The sequence below is a fragment of the Chiloscyllium punctatum genome, chromosome 4 (assembly GCF_047496795.1).
Source record: "Chiloscyllium punctatum isolate Juve2018m chromosome 4, sChiPun1.3, whole genome shotgun sequence".
Taxonomy (NCBI): Eukaryota; Metazoa; Chordata; class Chondrichthyes; order Orectolobiformes; family Hemiscylliidae; genus Chiloscyllium; species Chiloscyllium punctatum.
Window position 1 is genome coordinate 131469415 of NC_092742.1, and position 19255 is coordinate 131488669.

A 19255-nucleotide genomic window follows, 5' to 3' on the forward strand; every position below is an offset into this window, starting at 1 on the left:
AGATACCGTTTCATGTAAAACCTAGTTGCAGGTTAAAAAAAGGAAGATATCAGCAGCTGGAAGAATGAGACAGCAGAGGAGACAGAGACTGTGTGGTCTTGAGAATTTTTCATAGGTCAGTTATCGGAACAGCATTTATTTTTGTGTTGGAGACAAATAGTCAGCAGTTAAGGAAAGTGGGTATTGTATTTGTGAATAGTTGGTGTTAGTGATCACTATTAAAGTTAAGAAATTAAATTGTTATTTTTCTTTAAAGTAGTGGAATGTCAGAATTTTTGTCACTCATATTATAAGAAATTGCGCGGCAAAGCGAGCTTTTCTGGGTGTTTGCTTTAATTAACAGACGGTTTCGACCTCCACGTTGTAAATGTCCATCCACAGTAACCCCATTTCCTTGCACTTTGTCCATATCCTTTGAGTCCTTTCCTATCCATATATTTGTCCAAATGCATTTTAAATGTTGTTAATGTATGTACCCCCCTCAAACGCATCCGTTAGCAGCTCTTTCTATCTGTGTACCAGCCTCTGTGTAAAAGCTTTGCCCCTCAGGTTCCCTTTTCTCCTTCCATTTAACCTTAAACTGATGTCCTCTCGTCCTAGATTCTCTAAACCACGGAAAATGAGTGACAGCATTCACCATACCCATGCCCCTCATGATCTTATATACCTCTATAAGTTCCCCATTCAATCTCTTCTGCTCTAATGAAGAAGTCCTAGAATGTCCAAACTCTCCCTTTAATCAGACAAACGGGTTGTGGCAACATCCTTGTAAGTTTCTTCTGCATCATTTCCAGTTTAATAACATCCTTCCTATAACAAAGTGACAAAAACTGAACGCAATACTATCAAGTGTGGCCCTGCCAAAGTCTTGTATATCTGCAACATAACTTCCCAACTTCTATACGTAATGCCCTGACTGATGAAGGCCAGTGTGCCAAAAGCCTTCTGTCCACCTGTGACTCCAATTTCAGAGAACCGTGAACCTGAACTTCAAAGTTTCTCTGTCCACTACACTCCTTAATGTCCTCCCATTCACCATGAAACACGTACCTTGATTTGACTTTCCAAAATGCAAGACCTCACACTTATCTATGTTAAACTACATTTACCAGTTCTGGGCCCACTTCCCCATTTGATCAGGGTCTTGCTGTATTTTTTGATAACCTTCATCACTGTCAACGGGACTGAATATTTTAGAGTCATCTGTAAATTTAATCATCATGCTTGTTACAATTTCATTCCAATCATTGATAAGAGATAACAAACAGTAATGGGCCCAGCACTAACGCCTGAGATTCTCCGCTAGTTCAGTATTATCCTTCAGGTAAGGAAATTTCCATCCTTACCTGATCTGGCCTCTATGTGACTCCAGACCCACAACAATGTGCTCGACCCTTATTTCCCCTGTGGGCAATTAAGATGGGCAATAAATGCTGCCTATACAGCAATGCCCTCATCCAGAGAATGAATAAAAAAGGTACAGGTTTCCAGTCCTACAAGCATCCTTCCACTATTACCCTCTCCTTCCTAACACCAAACCAATTATGTATCCGATTTGCCTGCTCCCACTGCATTCTGTGCAATAGAATCTTCCAGAGCAGCCTATCATGTGGAACTAATCAAAATCCTTACTGAACTCTATATAGACTATTTCTACTGCTCTCTATGTCTACTGATTCAAGAATGTAATTAAGCCATATTCCTACAATTATGAATCCTTGTCGAGAGAGTATTTGGGGCAATGTCGACGGATTCGATCTCCTTTGTAAGGAATAATCTCCTTTACACAGACACAAATGTTTGTACAATGAAATGAGAGGGACGAAACTGAGTGTTTAATATGTAGAGCTATGAGAGAATAGAGACGGTTGCGATTACTTATTTCCAGAAGAGACATTGATTGAGTGAGAAATTCCATACCTTACCCAGGTTTGATTGGTTTGATTTATTGTTATGTGTACATCAGTACATGGAAACACTTCATTTATGAGTAGTGGAGGCAGATCATAGTAAGCATGACCAGACAGATCGTAGGGTGAAAATAGACATGTAGAGCGTAAGGCATGCAGGTTACACTGCACAGGACATGCACTAGACAAGATCAACATGTACAAGATCAGCAGTGTGTGAACTTAGACAGTCCATTCATCAGTCTAATATGGCTTTCCTCATTGTTTCAAAACGTTAATTAACTCTCTCCACATTAATAAGCAGTCAGTGTGTGACCCTGAACTGAACGTCATGTTGTTAACAATCCCCAACAGCAGCCACAATACCTTCCTTCTGATCAGGTAGACATTCCCACCAGCTTCTGCCATCCATAGAGAACACCATGCTGTCTTCTTGGTAATGAAAGGTGCCTCCTTGAGATTTCACACAAAGTATTTCGCTTCCCTCTTCATTGCAAGATAACCATGTGAAAGTCCCACGTGGGTATCATAAGCAACGGAGCCACCGAGAACAACATGGAGCAGTCTGTCTGTGCAGCCTCGGCTCCACTTGTTCATCATGTAAGAGCATCAATTAGGAGATAGTATGGACTGCAGATGCTGGAAATCAGAGGCGGGCATCTGATGCTGGAAAAGCACAGCAGGCCATGCAGCATAGGAGGGGCAGGAGAATCGATGTTTCGGGCATCAGGAATCAGCATTGATTACCTCATTCTATCTCTCTATCAGAGCATTGAGGGTCTGAATGGTCTCCTCCTGCTGTCCCTGTGTAAGTGACTCATGGGGCTGAATGGCCTCCTCCTGTTCCTCTGTTAGTTACTCAAAGGGCTGAATGTCTTCCTCCTTTTACTGTGTAAGTGACTCAAGGGGCAGAATGGCCTTCTCCTGTTCCTGTGTAAGTTACTCAAGAGGCTGAATTGTCCTCCTCTTGTTCGTGTATAATGGATTCAAGGGGCTGAATTGCTTCTTCTTCGTCCAATTGGACGGGGCCAAGGGCTTTACTGAGTTACCACTGGTTCTTTTACTAACTCGATGTGCTGACAAGTGTGATGATGCTGTAGCTTTCAGAAGTTATTTTCTCCTGGTTTCTTTTAAGAGACAGATTCAACGATCGTTACCAACATGGTTAGTTAAGGCCTCTGAGTAAACAGCGAGGGAGGCCTTGTGTTTATTTTAATGCAACCTGAGTGGGTGTGGCCAGCTCTCACAGATTAGGATATCGAGGTTTTGGTTTCTCAATAGCATCAGAAACTATTGGGGTCTCCACAGACTTCAGTGACTATCTCCTGGTTGCTACTCTCTCTGACCTTTTTCTTTACTGGATGCTGCTATTTTTTCCCCCTCCTGGAGAACTGTATGTGAGAATTTGCTTTTTTTCCCCAAGTGGTTGTATTTATGAGATATGATTATATTGGTACAGTTAGTTAGTAATAGGATTGTATCTACTATTCTGTTAAGTAAAATGAATCACGTTGTTGTTCTAATTTCCTCTTTCTTTGATTATATTTTAATGATAGTGCTCAAATAAACTGATTTGCTCAACATCGAATAGTTTCACCAATCGCAATACATCTGAACCAGTTGTTGTATTCGCCTTTCGAATAACATAATGGTTGAGTTTAAACTACCACCTCAAAATATTTTTAAGGGGCTCTGGCTGGTCCACAACAGTGGACTCCTTGCTTCCTGTGTATAGGCAGGAGGGTCTGGAATGGCTATCCACCTTCTTGTTCAGTAGTTTCAATGGACTGAATGGCTTCCTCATGGTCCTTTGAAGTGAGCTCGTGATGCTGAATGAGTCCCTCCATTCCATGTGGAATTAAGCAGGACCTCCCAGTACTGTTACATGAATGCTACATATACTTAAACAGCACAAGCCTGAATGTTGCCCAGGTCTTGTTGCACATGGACACAGACTGCTTCAGGAGCTGACGGGAGGCGGGGGCACATTATTGTGAACATTGAATACTCTTCAAGAAACATCCACTCTTCTGATCTTATGTTGGGGAAATGACATTGACGAAGCAGCTGAAGATGTTTGTGAAGAGGAAGCTAACCCGTGGATCTCCCACAGAGATGTCCCTGGACTGAGATAATCGACATCCACACACCACAAGCACCTTCCATTTTGCTGTGATTGACTCCATCCAGTGGGGTATTTACGCTGATTCCCAAATAAATCCAATTTTTTAACCCCTTGATGTCATCCTCAGTCAAGCACTGCATTGATACCAGTAAGTGTTATCGGAAACTTTGTGTTCAATCATATGTTCATATCTATAGGTCATGGTTTAGGAGCAGGGAGTGCTTACTTCAAACAGAGGGCATTGAATGTCTGCAATTTGCTTTTCCATCATGTTAGGAGAGCTAGATGACAAAGTATTTAAAGAAGGTATAGATGGATTTGACCTGACAGAGAGTTAATGGCTATGAAGATTTGGACATTGAGGAGGATTTCGGAACTAGAGCAGATCAGACTTGCTCGTAGTGAAGGGCAAGGCAGGCTTGAGGGGGATGAGCGTCCTGCTCTGTTTCTAATATTCTCACATTCTGTTATTGGAAGGTTAGTTGATGTTATTTTCCTGGAAGGTCTGTTATTGAATGTTGCAGTCAGCAATGTGAACCATGTCTGGGTGAGGTAAGGGGGCTGTAATCTGGGTCTACAACATGACAAACAAACGAAGCACAAGTTGCAGAGAGGGGAAGCTCTATAAAGAGAGATAAGGGGACTCTTCCATACCTAGCCTGGGTATTCAAATTAGATTTCCCAAATCACCTCAAACCGTGTGTGACAATACTGGGAGGCTGAATGGTCTTCCCTGTTTCTGTTCACCAGGTGATAGTAGTAAGTGGCCTACAACTGCTCCTGTCTAGCAGGTTTGAGGGGCTGAATAGAACACAGAAACATGGAAATAAAGTGCAGGAGTGGGTCATTAGACATTTTGACCCTTCTCCACCCGGCATTAAGATTGTAGCTGCTCAGGTTGTGGTCTCAGCCTTACTTTCGTGTCTGCATCCTATTATCCGTGACACAATTCCCTGTCAAGTGTTTAACTAACTCAGCCTTGAATCAATGTGAACATAGAGGCACGATAAACTTCCAGTGAAGAGAATTCTGACTTGAAACGTCGTTTCACAATTCCTTCTCAACCCTCTTATAGAATCAGAGAGCCATGCAGCATGGAAACAGACCCGTTAGTCCAATCTGTCCACTCGGACCAGAAAACCAAATCTGATCTAGTCCCATTTGCTAGCATGTGGCCAGTATCCCTCGTCTTTCAGACACTTCTTAAATGTGCAATTGTACCGCCTTGGCCACTTCCTCTGACAGCACCTTCTGTACACACAACACACTCTGCATGAAACATTTGCCCCTCATGTCCCTTCTAAATTATTCCTCTCTCATCTTCAAATTATGCCCTCTTATTTTGGACTCCTTATCTTGGGAAACAGTCTGGAACTATTCAGACTATTCATGCACACATTTCTGTGATGAGAAACAATGAGGGAGAGAGAGTGCAGTATAGGCCACTCCTTCTCGGGCAGATTGCATTGTCTTCATCTCTGAGTTGAGTCAAACAATCATATCATCCTCGCCCAAACTGGACCATATGAGGTTCCCTTGAACGTTGTCCAAACTATGTCTACAATACATTCCCTGCTCCATGTAGGTACATCGTTGCTGCTTTTTCCTTAGCAGAAAATAGTCAATTTGACATGTGTTTATATGTGCCTGCATCATATGAAAATGTTTAAATGTTTATGCGTTCAAAGTAGCTGTGTTAAAATGAAGCAAGCTTATTTTATTAACAAATGCAAAAATTACTGCAACAACGCAGCAGATCTGTCAGCATCCAAATACCTTTCAAATGTTGTAATTGGGCCAGCATCCACCACTCCCTCTGATAGCTCATTCCTCTGCGTGAAATTGTGCCACTTAGGCCCCTTCCAAATCCTTCCCCTCTCTCTTTCAACCAATGGCCTTTGCGTTTGGGCCCCTTATCCTGGGAAGAAACCTTGACTATTCACCCTTTCCATGGCTGTTATGATTTCATAAACCTCTACTGTTGCGAAATGTGATTTCAACCAGCACGAATGGCTGTGTGTCAGTCTTCCCTGGGCCTAAATTCGGAAATTCAATTGACACCTCTTCCTTTGCCATCAAGACTCAATTCTAACACTATTTTCATCAATTTGTCTAGACGTATTATGAAGCATCTCTGTGAGATTTGTACCTGAAACTTTGTGTCTGGAGATAGGGTCACTATCACCACTCAGTAAAAACTCCGTAAAGCTGCAACATGATTCCTCTGTGTGTCTGTTCATCAGACTGTTCTGACATGCTGACACATCTCCATACAGGCAGGACTTGAATCCAGACCGTTTGGTCTAGAGCAAGGACACTACCACAGAAGTTTAGGATTTGGAATCAAATCCAGGTTTCTGGCTCAGCGTCACGAGTACTACCCATGCCACAAGATCTGACCTATTCCCAGACTTTGGGTCACAGTTTATGTGCCTGCTTTCAGCTCGGTATGGGATTTCTTAAAATCTGGTTAACATTACTGAACTACACAAAATGTTTTTCATTGTTAAACGAATGCAAAGTATTTGTCTCAATTGTCAGATGTTGAGTTCACGTACTGGGCCATCGAGATAAACCATAAGCATAGTTAACTGGTATTGTCTGCAGTCTGCAATATTACGGAAATAAATCCTGCAGATACACTCTGCACAATGACGTGTCTCAAATAGATATTTATTATTGAACACCAAAGACAAAGAAAGACCATAATTTCTGGCCACAAAACACCAATAACGTGTGTGACTTCCCTGTTCCTAAAACCATGAAATGACACCAGGCCGCTGATTCCTGTCCAGCCTCTCCTCCCCACTGACTGTGTCTGCAATCTGTTCCACCTCCCCCTAACCACGCACGGCAAACCAAGCTCAGGGTCTTTTTGAAAATCAATGCCAGAGTGTGCAGGCTTCGTGGAGAGGGTGAGGGCATTTTAAAATTGACGAGAGTGAGTGAAGAGGCAATAATATCACTCACTGCGCTGAGGGGTGGCAGATGGATTTTAATTTGGATTAATGTGAGGTATTGGATTTGGTAAATCAAACAAGAGCAGGACCTATTCAATTAAAAGTAAGGCCTTTGGCAGTGTTGTTCAAAGGAAACCTAGGCCGTTAGATATAGTTCATAGCAAATTTGCATCTCATATAAATAGTGCGGTGAAGAAGATATTTAGCACACTTGTCTTAATTGGTCAGATTTTTCAATATCGAAATTTGGATGTCATGTTGAGGGTGTACAGGACATTGGTGACGCCACTTCTGGAATACTGGGTCCAGTCTAATCATCCTTCCATCTCATTCTGTATTCACACCACCCTTTGTGTAAAAAACGTTGCTCCTGAGGTCACATGTAATTTTTTCCCCACTCACTTTAAAACTATGCCCTCTAGTTTTGGTCTCCCCTAACCTTAGAAAATACCTTCGCTATTCACTTTGATATTATTGACTGTTAGAAACGAAAATTGCTTCTTAATAATCGCTCTAGACAAATTCAGGAAAACAAAGCTTTATTAGCAAGTCTGCAGAGATGGGCAGCCTTCTGAGTAGAAGGCGCGCTGAGGCTTACAAAGTTTCTCATTATATACAGTACAAGTCCCTCCCCTCCTTGGTTCTAACGAGCCATGAGGTTCACATTCTTAAAAACATCATTATTCTCCAACTTGCATCCTTATCACAAAGTCTGCAACAAATGTCTTCAAACCCTCCCCTTCCTGGCTCTTAACGAGCCATGAGGTTCACATTCTTAAAAACATCATTGTTCTCCAACTTGCATCCTTATCACAAAGTCTGCAACAAATGCCTCCAGACCCTAGGGGTGTTATTTTTCTCCCCCTGTAGTCTTATCAGTCAAAGACTTATTCTTCTCTGTCTGTGCTGTAGCAGATGTCTCTGTATCAATCTGTAGCAGATTTCTCTCGAGTCGTTTCCCTGTCCTGCATTCTTTATCAGTCAAGGTCTCATCCTTCCCTGCCTGTGTTTATGGTTTCATCAATCAAGGGCCTGTTTGTTTTACTCTGCTCACAAACTGCATGCACTATTTTAAACTATTCTACTTTTGAGTATACAAAATGTTTTAAGAAAGCAAAAGTCTAATGTTTTTAGAAAAGAAGCAAAAGTTTTATTTTTTATTATAGATCAGTCTGTGGTCTAGGCACATCTTAAAATTGCAAACCGAAATTACCTCTCACATTGACCTTGATATTATCAAGTTGGAGATGGTTCAGAAGAGATTAACCTCGATTTTGCTGGGAATGGAGGGAAAGAGCTATAAGGGGAGGCTGGGTAGACTGGGACTTTTTTTTCACTGGGGAGTATGTGATTGCGGGTTTGACATTATGGACGTTTATAACATCATAAGGGGTCCAGAAAAGCTGAAGGGCCAAGGACTTTTCCCTAGAGTCGAGGGTTCAAGACTGAGAGATATTTTAAGGTCAGAGGAGAAAGGTTTACCAAAGTCATTAGAGGTAATTGCTTTAGACAAACGCTGCTTTGGGAGTGGAATGAACTTCCAGAAGAAGTGGTGAAAGCAGGGACAGTTACAACATTTAAAGGGCATTTAGATCAGTACATGGATAAGACATCAGTTTGGATGGTGCTGTGAGCAGCTGCCCTCTCCCTCCCCCCTCTCTGATCGTATCCCTCTTGGTTTCCACTCTCTGCCAATGCCTGTGCAGTGGCATGTGGTGGTCAGCAGAGCGTGGCATTGCATGATTTTAAGCAACACAGAGACTACTAACCTTCCCCACACAGATACACACAGATACACACACAGCAATTGTTCGGGCACTGCATGAAGCTCACCTGGTGATTTAAACTAAACATAAAGAAATGCTCAATTCGCCTTGTAAAGTGTTAAAATCTGAGTTACAGAGAACTTCCAAATTCCACTGTTTAAATAAAAACATCAATTTATTTCTTAGCTCTGAAAGTGAATACTTTACATGAATTTTTCACAACTCTGAGGCGCCCTTTCTCTGAACTGTTACTAACTGACTCCAGCTCTATAGCAATATACTGTTTCTGGGTCTGCCAACCTCTCATATCACAGGTGCTTGTAAACTCTCAGTTCAGAACAGCATTCATCCTCTCTTAAAGGTACAGTACTTGCTTTCAACTTCATCACATTATACCCTGATGAATATAGATAAGTGGAACCTATCCGGATTTCTCTTGCTTTGTGGTTTGTCAATATTTCATTTGCTCCGTCTGGTGTGTGTCAGGACTTTTGTTGCTCCATTGACAGTATGTCATTATTCGATTCCGTCCGTGGGAATATATCAGTATTTCACTTGCTCACAGTCTTGAGTCTGGCAGGATTTCAGTTGTTTCATGGCGACTGTGATGCAATGACAATTTCTGTGTTTTTAGATGGTACCAAACCTGGAAGAATTGTCGAGGACAGTGTGGAAATCTAACAGGACAATCTCACGTTGGTGTAGTGTTCAGGTGTATGGCAGTTGTGGATCAATGCAGAGCGGTGTAAGGTGGTGCGCTTTGGTCGGAAAGACAAGGAACGACAATATTAAACAGGCTGTACCATTATAAAGGGGGTACAGGAGGAGAGGGTCCTGGATGTATATGAGCATAGATTGTTGAAGATGTTAGGACAAGTGAGGAGAGCAGTAATTATCACACATTAGTTTCCGTATCTGAGCAGTTTACAGGGGGAGGTGTCGGAGGGAGTCACCGTGCACCCATCCTGGGTGGTGGTGGTGACGATGTGTTGTGAGCCCACCCTCCAGCCCACCGAGACCAAGGGGATTACATTTGTACCAGCTCGACACAAAAGGGAACTGGCATCAGGGTCAGGGTTTCTAAGTTTTGCCGGGGGGAAAAAGAACTGCCAGTGGGTTTAAAGTGGGAATTACCCTTCAGTGAGCATTGCTGCTTACTCGGTCGGTGGGACGTGATGTTTCAGAATCTTCACAAGAGGCATCCCGGTCCTCTCCGGCTCGTACCAGGGTCCTCCCTACATGGCGGGGGAAGAGGGTGTCAGGGAATGGATATCGGGCACTCCACAACCCGGCATGGCACTTTCTGTCCTATTCCAGGCTCTTACTCCTGGAATGGGAGGAAGAGAGGGAGGAACTGAGGGTGGGAGTGGGTGGCCCTGCTGTTAGTGCTGATGTAGGTGGTGGACGGGGTCATGGTAAGTTGTCCGGAAGTAGTCAGTTCACAGTGCTGTCCCCATGCAGTCTTATTAGTGTGGAGGGTGTAGTGGACGGGGTGACAGAGAGAGAGAGAGGGGGGGAGAGGGGGGAGAGAGAGAGAGGGAAGGTGGGGAGGGGGGACATGGTGAGGGGTCTGGAGAGAGTCAGTCCACACTGTTTTATCAATGCAGTGTTATTAGTGTGGAGGGTAGAGTGGAGGGAAGGAGAGGTAGGGGGCAAAGAGAGAGAGGGAGAGAGAGAGGGGGGAGAGAGAGAAAGTTCTGCATGCGGCAATGAGAGTGGTCGAGCATGAGCCTTGTTTGGGGATAGGTCCCATAACAGATATACAGTGAGTGTGAGGGAGCAGAGAGAATACAGTGACCCTTCTCCTGACAGAGCGGGGCAGGTAATTGATGCTTTTCCTGTATTGCTGGACATTTCTTCAGACCTCAGATACTGCACTGAGCTGGGTGGGGAGGTCAGACCATGCTCGGTGGGTCTGGTGGTGCGGCCCCCTCTAGGAAGAGTATGGTCCCCCTCTGTACTAGCCCATCCACCACGACCTCCGTGCCCATTGTGTAATTGCCCCATATCTGCCATGCTCGGGATAAACTGTGCAGTGAAGCTCGTAACAGAGAAAGCTCAACCATGTGCCCATTGGCTTGTTAAAGCTGGCGCCAGTGCCAGGGATCACGGAATATCCAGGGGTATCCGGGCGATGGTGAGTATCTCCAGCCATGATGGGTGGGAGATTCGGGCTGGCATTGATTGAGAGGGACACGATGGGGTGGGCTGAGTAGTTAATAAGATGAGTTCGATAAATAGTATCAGGAAACTAGCTCAGCCTCTTGCAGACAATCCCTCTGTCACACTCAGTGAAAATGTCACTGAGACAAATTATTGTTAGATTCAGCCCAATGAGTCATAGATTCTGTTGAAAACACTTTCAGTTACAAAGATGCAAAACGATTGCATATCTGACCTGACACCAATATCCCTTTTACCCATCGTTCCTGGGAAGACTGGCTCATGTTACAGGATGCTATTAAAGTGTCCACATTTCAGCATTCTGAAATCTGGGAACACATCCTTCCATGACACTGTCTCTCAGTCTACCCCTCTCTGTCTATACATCAAACCCATCCCATGTGGTGATACTTAAACTGATTCCACCGCCATCTCTCCTTGGCAGTGATGTTCACACCCACAGCACCCCTTTGTCATGGCACAATGGAGATATGGAGCTGAAATGGGTGGGAGTTGCACAACCTGTCACTCCCAGCACGGCTGCAGGTTTCCCCACGCAGGGCAGCGATCTAACAGTGTGACAGATCAATGCACTGCGGTGGTGTACACAGTCCTACATGCTGGGAGGGTAACTGCTCCTGGTATACGGATCAATGCACTGGGGTGGGGTACAGAGCTCTACCTGCTGGGAGGGAAACTGCTCCTGGCTTACAGATCAATGCACTCGGGTGGTGTACAAGGTCCTACATGCTGGGAGGGTAAATGCTCCTGGTTTACAGATTAATGCACTGCGCTGGTGCACACTGTCCTACATCCTGGGAGGGTAACTGCTCCTGATTTACATATCAATGCAGTGAGGTGAGGTTCACAGACCTACATGCTGGGAAGATAACTGCTCCTGATTTACAGATCAATGCACTGGTGTGGTGTACACAGTCCTACATGCTGGGAGGGCAACTGCTCCTCGGTTACAGATCAATGTACTGGGTTGGTGTACACAGTCCTACATGCTGGGTGGGTAACTGCTCCTGGTTTACAGATTAATTCACCAGTGATCACTGCACAGTTCACTGTGCTGGTCAGACTATCTGGTTGATGTAGTCTCTGCCGCTCCCCATGCTGAATGGATATTTATTTCATTTTCACACATTAATGCCCTGCTGTGGTCTGCACCGCTCCCCGTGCTGGACAGTTATCCAATCCGGGTTTATAGATCAATGCACGGGTGTGGTTTGCACTGATACGCCTGCTGAATACTTGCTGTAGGAACAGCGCAACCCAGGCAGCATCAGCATAATTTGGTTTTTTTGTGTGTGTGCAGCCCTCCTTCAGGATTCTTGCAGCGTTTCTGTCTCTATCCCAGTTACACCCGAAACGTTAACTTCTCCACCTTCTGATGCTGCCTGCTTCCTGCCTTTCTACTTTGGATTCCAGCATCTGCAGCATTTCTGTCTCTATCCCGGCTTTCCGTACTGGACAGATGTCGAGGCTGCGTTTGAAGATAAGTGCCTTGTTATGATCTGTGCAGTGTTTCAATCTGGACATATTCCCGGATTGTATTGACCAGTGCAATGGATGAATCTGAACAGATTGCTGGGTTGGACTGAGCAGGACACTGGCCTGGTCTGCACAGTGAACCATGATGAACAGATATCTCTTCTGCGTTTACTTTGTCTGGGCTGGTTCTGTGAGGTGGATTGACAATGTGGTATATCTAACCATTTCAGCTGATCTGGCAATGTCTTTAGTTCCCATTCCTGTGATTGGACCCTCCGTCTCTCACTCCATTAATGTTACTGCGTGTCCAGGCACAGAACATCATGTTGGTGGGGTGGATAGGGGGGAAAGGTGATGGACAGGTCAAAGAGTTCCCCGGAGCGTTCTGTACCTAACATTCTACAACTGACATTCCCCGGAACGTTCTGTCCCCAGGATTCTATAACTGACATTCCCTGGAACGTTCCATCCCCAACATTCCATAACTGAAATTCCCCGGAACGTTCTGTCCCTGACCTTGTTTGTGAACGGCCGGATGTCAGTGAATTGAACAAACGATAAGATCCCGAGGGAAGAGATCCCGTTCCAGAGAGAAGGAGACACTGTTCCGAAGGCCCCTCAGCCAGTTGAAGGAGTGAATACGTTTTCTCCGCCTTTACATTTCTTCAAGACATAGGATCGAACATAATTTAGGCCAAAATACAGAAAATCCAAACTCTGTTTGTCTTCAGGAAACTGGGACAGAATCCTTCAGGACAGCAACGTTCTCACCCTCCGTATTTGGTCCTGGGAAGGAGTGACCTGCGTCTGCACTCGAGTTACCGAGTGTGTGGGTACGTTGTAGAAACCATCTGTACTTATGGATGTGTCTCTGTGTGTTTGGGGAGGGAGAGTTTCTTGTGGTTTATGTTACATTTTTGTGAGTATTTCAGACCTTCCCATTTGTTATTCCAGCTCCAATTATCTTAATAAATCCCTGAATACAGGGACACATTTGAAAATCTCACTGGGTCCCCAATCAAATGGGTCCCTTTGCCTCCAGGCTGATGGTAATGGGTTTGTTTTCCTTCCTCACAGTTAACGTAGTGACCATCTACGTCCTGCTTTATAAAGACTGTGGATTGTCTCCATGTGTCAGACGTTACCTGGGGGCGATGGCAGCGGCGGATCTCCTGGTCATTATCCTCGACCTGATCCTGAGACACATTCCCATTGTTTATGATGAACACTTTTATTTCCTGAAGTACGACGTCCGCGTGTGTAATATTCACGCCATCCTGCTTTATGCAGCCACTGACTGCTCTGTCTGGTTCACCGTCACTTTCACCTTTGATCGGTTTGTGGCCATTTGTTGCCAGAAGCTGAAAAGTAAATATTGCAGTGAGAAAACGGCGGCTGTGGTTCTGGGAGCAGTGACTGTGCTGAGCTGCTTAAAGAACATTTTCTGGTATTTTATGCTCACGTCTCTGTATTGGCTGGTGAACGCTCCCTGGTTTTGTGAGGTGACAGAAGTTGTTCGATTGTCCAGTGTCTGGGGCACAATCGAGTTCCTCCACCACATTCTAACCCCGTGTGTCCCATTTCTCCTGATTCTGCTGCTCAATGTTCTCACCGTCAGACACATTTTAGTGACCAGCAGAGCCCGCAGGAGACTCCGCGCTCACACCATTGGGGACGCTCAGTCTGACACTGAAATGAGAAACCGAAAAAAATCCATCATTTTACTGTTTGTGATCTCGGCCAATTTCATCCTGTTATGGTCAACGTTAATGATGTATACTATATGGTACCGGATGTATTGGATTGGGTATCAGTCTGTGTTTCTCAATTACTTTGTACGCGAATTGGGCTTCATGCTGCAGCTCCTCAGTTGCTGCACTAACACTGCAATTTATGCCGTGACACAGACTAAGTTTAGGCAGCAGCTGAAGAATGTGCTTAAAGACCCCTTCACCCAAATTCATCAATCAATCAAATTCCCTCATTAATCAATCCATCAGGGATTTTCTCATTTCAGTTCAGCGTTTCAGCGATGTAACAGCCTGTTGCTATGGTAACAAACTGGCGGTAGCCCTGGTTTGTCCATCCTTATCCCACAGGGGGTTAGAGGGAAACTTTTCAATTTTTCTCACAACTCAGTGAGAAAAGGCACCATCCCACTGACTGTATCCATCACTTCCATTTGTAAACAATAAAAATGTTCATTAAAGTGTGTCGAGCAGCAGAGTGACCGATGTTGTTGCATATCTTTGTGTTGGAGAAGCTGATCAGGAGAAAGACAGACTCAGCCCCAAGGCCTTGTCCTCAGACAAGGGAGGGGACCGCTCCCTGAGTTCAGGATCTGGGTTTAGCTCCATCTGTCCCCCCATTGCAGCCTGTCCTCCCCATTTCCACTCCCCTACTCTTTGTCATCACTTCTCTCCTTCTCTATCTCTTTCTGCACACTCACACCTTCTCACCACCTCTCCCTTTCACTCCCCCTCTCTCTCTCTCACACCCCCAACCCAAGTTTATTTGTCTGCCTCCACTCTTTCCTCTCTCCTTCCCCCTCATTCTGATGTCTCTGCCTCCCTCCCGCAATTCCGTCTCTACACCATTTTCCACTCCCCCTAACTCCCACATCTCTCTATCCTCTCACCCCCACCCTCACACCCCACACGCAGCCTCACCACCGACCCCCACCCTCTGTCTCTGGGTCAGAGGGAGAAGGAAGAATCAGGGAGACAGTGTGTGTCGGAGAGGGATGGAGGAACAGGAGCGAGAGAGATTCAGTCAGAGAGAAAAGCAGCGCGGTGGGGAGAGAGAGAGAGAGACCGATGGACAGGGTAGTAGAGTGAGAGAAGGTGGAGAGGGACTAGGAGCAGAGAAAGAGAGAGGCAACAAGGTAGAGATATACGGTGAGGGAGGGAGACAGGTACAGACAGGGGATGATATAATGAGAGACAGAGACGAGAGAGAGTGAGACAGAGAGGTGAGAGAGAGGGGGCGACAGAGAGGAGAGAGAGGGACCAGGAGAGAGAAAGGGAACGAGAGAGGTGGGGAGGCGAGAGAAAGACAGAAGAGGAGAGGGGGAAGAGAGAGAGAGAATGAGACGGCAAGAGAGAGATAGAGGAGGCCTGAGAGATAGAGTCGAGGGAGAGAGAGGTTCGAGAGAGGTTCGAGAGAGAGGGGCGAAGAGTGAGAGAGAGCGAAAAGAAAAGAGAAGAAAAGAAAAAGAAAATGAAACGAGATAACAAAAAAGGAAAAGAGAATCAAAAAGGGAAGGAAGGAAGAACGAAAGGAAAAATAAAAGAAAGAACGAAAGAAAAAAGAACCTAATAAAGAAAGAACTAAAGAAAGAAAGAGGCAAGGGAAAGAGTGAGAGAGTGAGTGAAAGGACGAGTGAGAGAGAGGGGGCGAGAGAGAGCGTGTGTGAGAGCGACAGAGAGTGGGCAAGAGAGAGTAAGAGTGTGTGAGAGAGTGGTAAGGTAATAGAGAGATTAAGACGGGATGAGAGAGACATAGAGGTGAGAGAGAGGGAGTGAGCGAGAGGAGGGCAAGTAAGAGAGAAGGAGGGGCAAGGAGAGTGGCGTGAGAGAAAGAAGGAGCGGAGAGTGAGGCGGTAAGAGAGCAAGAAAGAGAGATGGGCAAGAGAGATTGAGGGGGATGTGAGGGTGAGGGAGCAAGAGAGAGAGAAATAAGGTTCCAGAGAGAGAGGGAGGCAAACGACAGATAGAGGGGCTGAGAGAGAGGGGGCGAGCGAGAGAGAAAGGGGATGAGAGAGAGAGGTGTGAAGGGGGAAAAAAAGAGAGAGTGATGGCAAGAAAGAGAGTGAGGGTAAGAAAGAGAGCGAGGGCGATAGAGTGTGTGTGATGGGCGGAGAGAGAGTGCGATGGCGAGAGAGAGAAAGACACATGGTGAGAAGACGAGAGAAAGAGGAAGGGTTTGACAGAGAGGGGGCGGGGGAGAGTGGGGCAGGAGAGAGGGGCGAGGGAGAGTGAGGGGGTGATAGCGAGAGCGCAGTGGCAAGAGGGAGCGAGACAGAAAGAGAGAGAGAGAAAGACAGTGAGTGAGAGGGAGGGAGGGTGAACAGAAACGAGAGACAGAGAAAAAGGGGAGAGAAGAGAATCGGAGGGAGCAATATATAGAGAGAGATAGATAGAAAGTGGGCACGCGTGAGTGAGTGAGCGAGAGAGTGCGAGAGGGAGAGAATGGGCGAGTGAGATAGAGAGATGCAGAGATGGAAAGAGAAAGGAGGGGTGAGAAGTTGAGAACGGTGCATGAGAGGGTTGTCGAGAGAGAGGAGGGGATGAAGAGGGTGGCTGGAGTGACAGAGGATGCGATCGATGGAGTGAGAGAGAGGATGAGAGAGGTAGCTAGAGAGAGAGGCAGACGAGGAGAGAGAGAGAGAGGGTGGAGCAGTAGAGAGAGAGATGGTAAGCGAGAGGAAGAGTGGAGCTGAGCAAAAGAGAGAGAGAGGAGAGAGGGATGTGGTCGAGAGATGAAACGAGAAAAGGGGCAAGAGAGGGGGGGAGATGGCTGCAAGAGAGATAGTGAGACAGGGAGCGAGAACGAGAGAGAGGGAGGAGGGAGAGGGAGATGAGGCGACAGTGACTCGAGAGAGAGTGAGTGAGCAAGGGGGTTGGGTCCAGAGTGAGAGACAGAGGGAGAGAGAGATACAGTTGGGCGAGATGGTGGGGTGATAGCAACAGAGCGAGAGTGGGCATAGGAGGGTGAGGGGGCGAGAGAGAGGGAGGAGGGACGGTGAGGGTCAGGCTTGGGGAGGTGCGCATGGACAGTGAGGATCAGGCTGGGGCCGGTGTGTGAGCGGCAGTGAGGGTGAGACTGGGGGCAGTGCTGGACAACGGTGAGGGTCAGGTTGAGGGCGGTGTGTAGACACCAGTGAGGGTCAGGCTGGGGGTCGTGTGTGGGGTCCGGTGAGGGTCAGGTTATGGGCAGTGTGTGGAGTTCTGTGAATGTCAGGCTGGGGTCAATGTGTGGATGGTGGTGAGGGTCAGGCTGGGGGGGGGCTGTGTTTACGTTATTGAGGTTCAGGCTGGGGCGGTGTGTGGATGTTACTGAGGTTCAGGCAGGAAGCAGTGTATGGACAGTGGTAGGGATGTGGTGAGGGTCAGGCTGTGGGCAGTGTGTGGACGTCGGTGAGGGTCAGGCTGTGGGCTGTGTGTGGTCAGCTGTGAGGGTCAGGTTGTGGATGGTGTGTGGATGGCGGTGAGGGTCAGGCTGTGGGCAGTTTGTGGATGGCCGTGAGGGTCAGGCTGGGGGTGGTAGGCAGACAGCAATGAGGGTCAGGCTAGGGGCGACGTTGAACAGCAGTAAAGGTAAGGCTGGGGGTGGTGTGTGGACGACAATGAGTGTCAAGTTGGGGGTGGTGTGTGGGAGGCGGTAGTGGTCACGCTGGGGACGGTGTGCAGATGGTGATGCAGGTCGGGCTGGGGGCGGTGTGTGGATGGCAGTCATGGTCATGCTGGAGGTGGTGTTGAATGTTGGGGAGGGTCAGGCTGGTGGAGGTTTTTCGCAGCAGTGAGGCTCAGGTAGGGGTCGGTTTTGTATGGCTGCGGGGGTCAGGCTTGATGCAGTGTGTGAGCAGCAGTGAGGGTCAGACTGGGGGCAGTGTGTGGACGGCAGTGATGGTCAAGCTGGGGTGGTATTGGACGGCGTTGAGGGTCATTCTGGGGGCAGTGTTGAATGGCAGAGAGGGTCAGGCTGGGGGTGCTGGGTGAACGGCGGATAGGGTCAGGCTGGGGGCGGTGTGTGGACGGCAGTGTGGGTCAAGCTGGGGTGGTATTGGACGGCATTTAGGGTCATGCTGGGGGCGGTATTGAATGGCGGTGAGGGTCAGGCTGGGATTGGTGGGTGAATGGCAGTGAGGGTCAGACTGGGGGCAGTGTGTGGACGGCAGTGAGGGTCCGACTGGGAGCAGTGTGTGAATGGCAGTGAGGGTCAAGCTCGGGTTGTATTGGACGGAATTGAGGGTCATGCTGGGAGCAGTGTTGAATGGCGGTGAGGGTCAGGCTGGGGGCGGTGAGTGAGTGACAGTGAGGGTCAGACCGGGGGCAGTGTGTGGATGCAGTGAGGGTCAAGCTGGGGTGGTATTGGACGGCGTTGAAGGTCATGCTGGGGGAGGTGTTGAATAGCACTGAGGGTCAGGCTGGGAGTGGTGGGTGAATGGCGGAGAATGTCAGGCTTGGGGCGGTGTGTGTACAGCGTTGAGTGTCAGGCTGGGGGCCGTATTGAACAGCTTTGCGAGTCAGGCTGGGGGTGGAGTGTGGGCGGTGGTAAGGGTCAGGCGTGCGGCAGTGTCGGACGGCTGTGAGTGTCAGTCTGGTGGAGATGTGCGGCTGATGGTGTGGGTCAGGTTTGTGGCAGAAGTGAGGGTCTGGCTGGGGACGATGTGTGGACGATGGTGGGGGTCAAGCTGGGGGTGGTGTGTAGACATAATTGCCAATCAGTATGGGGCCATGTTGGATGGCGGTGAGGGTCAGGCTGGGGTAGTGCATGGGCGGTGGTGAGTGTCAGGCTGGGAGCAGTGCGTGGACAGTATTGACCGTCAAGTTGGGACTGTACTGGGCGGTGGTGCAGGTCAGGCTGGGATTGGTGTGTGGATGGCGGTAAGGGTCAGGCTGGAGGTGGTCGATGGATGGCAGTAAAGGTCAGGCTTGGGGCGGTGTATGGACAGCAGAGAGGTTCAGGCTGGGTTGGTGTGTGGACAGCGGTGGCGGTCAGGCTGGGGGTGGTGTGGGGATGGCAATGACGGTCAGACTGGTGGCGGTATTGGACAGTGGTTAGGGTCAGGCTGGGGCTGGTGTATGGACGGTGTTATGTTTCAGGCTGGGG